Genomic DNA, 3540 nt, shown 5'->3' with positions numbered 1-3540 from the left:
AAACATACATTAGTCTACTGTCCTCATCATTATGACCTGACAAAACATACATTAGTCTACTGTCCTCATCATTGACCTAACAAAACATACATTAGTCTACTGTCCTCATCATTATGACCTGACAAAACATACATTAGTCTACTGTCCTCGTCATTATGACCTGACAAAACATACATTAGTCTACTGTCCTCATCATTGTGACCTAACAAAACATACATTAGTCTACTGTCCTCATCATTGACCTAACAAAACATACATTAGTCTACTGTCCTCATCATTATGACCTGACAAAACATACATTAGTCTACTGTCCTCATCATTATGACCTGACAAAACATACATTAGTCTACTGTCCTCATCATTGACCTAACAAAACATATATTAGTCTACTGTCCTCATCATTATGACCTGACAAAACATACATTAGTCTACTGTCCTCATCATTATGACCTGACAAAACATACATTAGTCTACTGTCATCGTCATTATGACCTGACAAAACATACATTAGTCTACTGTCCTCATCATTATGACCTAACAAAACATACATTAGTCTACTGTCCTCATCATTATGACCTAACAAAACATACATTAGTCTACTGTCCTCATCATTATGACCTGACAAAACATACATTAGTCTACTGTCCTCGTCATTATGACCTGACAAAACATACATTAGTCTACTGTCCTCATCATTGTGACCTAACAAAACATACATTAGTCTACTGTCCTCATCATTGACCTAACAAAACATACATTAGTCTACTGTCCTCATCATTATGACCTGACAAAACATACATTAGTCTACTGTCCTCATCATTATGACCTGACAAAACATACATTAGTCTACTGTCCTCATCATTATGACCTGACAAAACATACATTAGTCTACTGTCCTCATCATTATGACCTGACAAAACATACATTAGTCTACTGTCCTCGTCATTATGACCTGACAAAACATACATTAGTCTACTGTCCTCATCATTGTGACCTAACAAAACATACATTAGTCTACTGTCCTCATCATTGACCTAACAAAACATACATTAGTCTACTGTCCTCATCATTATGACCTGACAAAACATACATTAGTCTACTGTCCTCATCATTATGACCTGACAAAACATACATTAGTCTACTGTCCTCATCATTATGACCTAACAAAACATACATTAGTCTACTGTCCTCATCATTATGACCTGACAAAACATACATTAGTCTACTGTCCTCATCATTATGACCTGACAAAACATACATTAGTCTACTGTCCTCATCATTATGACCTGACAAAACATACATTGGTCTACTGTCCTCGTCATTATGACCTGACAAAACATACATTGGTCTACTGTCCTCATCATTATGACCTAACAAAACATACATTAGTCTACTGTCCTCATCATTATGACCTAACAAAACATACATTGGTCTACTGTCCTCATCATTATGACCTGACAAAACATACATTAGTCTACTGTCCTCATCATTGACCTAACAAAACATACATTAGTCTACTGTCCTCATCATTATGACCTGACAAAGCATACATTAGTCTACTGTCCTCATCATTATGACATGACAAAACATACATTGGTCTACTGTCCTCGTCATTATGACCTGACAAAACATACATTGGTCTATTGTCCTCATCATTGACCTAACAAAACATACATTAGTCTACTGTCCTCGTCATTATGACCTGACAAAACATACATTAGTCTACTGTCCTCATCATTATGACCTGACAAAACATACATTAGTCTACTGTCCTCATCATTATGACCTAACAAAACATACATTGGTCTACTGTCCTCATCATTATGACCTGACAAAACATACATTAGTCTACTGTCCTCATCATTATGACCTGACAAAACATACATTGGTCTACTGTCCTCATCATTATGACCTAACAAAACATACATTGGTCTACTGTCCTCATCATTGACCTAACAAAACATACATTAGTCTACTGTCCTCATCATTATGACCTAACAAAACATACATTAGTCTACTGTCCTCATCATTATGACCTAACAAAACATACATTGGTCTACTGTCCTCATCATTATGACCTAACAAAACATACATTGGTCTACTGTCCTCATCATTATGACCTGACAAAACATACATTAGTCTACTGTCCTCATCATTGACCTAACAAAACATACATTAGTCTACTGTCCTCATCATTATGACCTAACAAAACATACATTGGTCTACTGTCCTCATCATTATGACCTAACAAAACATACATTAGTCTACTGTCCTCGTCATTATGACCTAACAAAACATACATTAGTCTACTGTCCTCATCATTATGACCTAACAAAACATACATTAGTCTACTGTCCTCATCATTATGACCTGACAAAACATACATTAGTCTACTGTCCTCATCATTGACCTAACAAAACATACATTAGTCTACTGTCCTCATCATTATGACCTGATAAAACATACATTAGTCTACTGTCCTCATCATTATGACCTGACAAAACATACATTAGTCTACTGTCCTCATCATTATGACCTGACAAAACATACATTAGTCTACTGTCCTCATCATTGACCTAACAAAACATACATTAGTCTACTGTCCTCATCATTATGACCTGACAAAACATACATTAGTCTACTGTCCTCGTCATTATGACCTGACAAAACATACATTAGTCTACTGTCCTCATCATTGTGACCTAACAAAACATACATTAGTCTACTGTCCTCATCATTGACCTAACAAAACATACATTGGTCTACTGTCCTCATCATTATGACCTGACAAAACATACATTAGTCTACTGTCCTCATCATTATGACCTGACAAAACATACATTAGTCTACTGTCCTCATCATTGACCTAACAAAACATATATTAGTCTACTGTCCTCATCATTATGACCTGACAAAACATACATTAGTCTACTGTCCTCATCATTATGACCTGACAAAACATACATTAGTCTACTGTCATCGTCATTATGACCTGACAAAACATACATTAGTCTACTGTCCTCATCATTATGACCTAACAAAACATACATTAGTCTACTGTCCTCATCATTATGACCTAACAAAACATACATTAGTCTACTGTCCTCATCATTATGACCTGACAAAACATACATTAGTCTACTGTCCTCGTCATTATGACCTGACAAAACATACATTAGTCTACTGTCCTCATCATTGTGACCTAACAAAACCTACATTAGTCTACTGTCCTCATCATTGACCTAACAAAACATACATTAGTCTACTGTCCTCATCATTATGACCTGACAAAACATACATTAGTCTACTGTCCTCATCATTATGACCTGACAAAACATACATTAGTCTACTGTCCTCATCATTATGACCTAACAAAACATACATTAGTCTACTGTCCTCATCATTATGACCTGACAAAACATACATTAGTCTACTGTCCTCATCATTATGACCTAACAAAACATACATTAGTCTACTGTCCTCATCATTATGACCTGACAAAACATACATTAGTCTACTGTCCTCGTCATTATGACCTGA

The sequence above is a fragment of the Salvelinus fontinalis genome, chromosome 38 (assembly GCF_029448725.1).
Source record: "Salvelinus fontinalis isolate EN_2023a chromosome 38, ASM2944872v1, whole genome shotgun sequence".
Lineage (NCBI taxonomy): Eukaryota > Metazoa > Chordata > Actinopteri > Salmoniformes > Salmonidae > Salvelinus > Salvelinus fontinalis.
Note: the sequence above shows the minus strand (reverse complement) of the source record.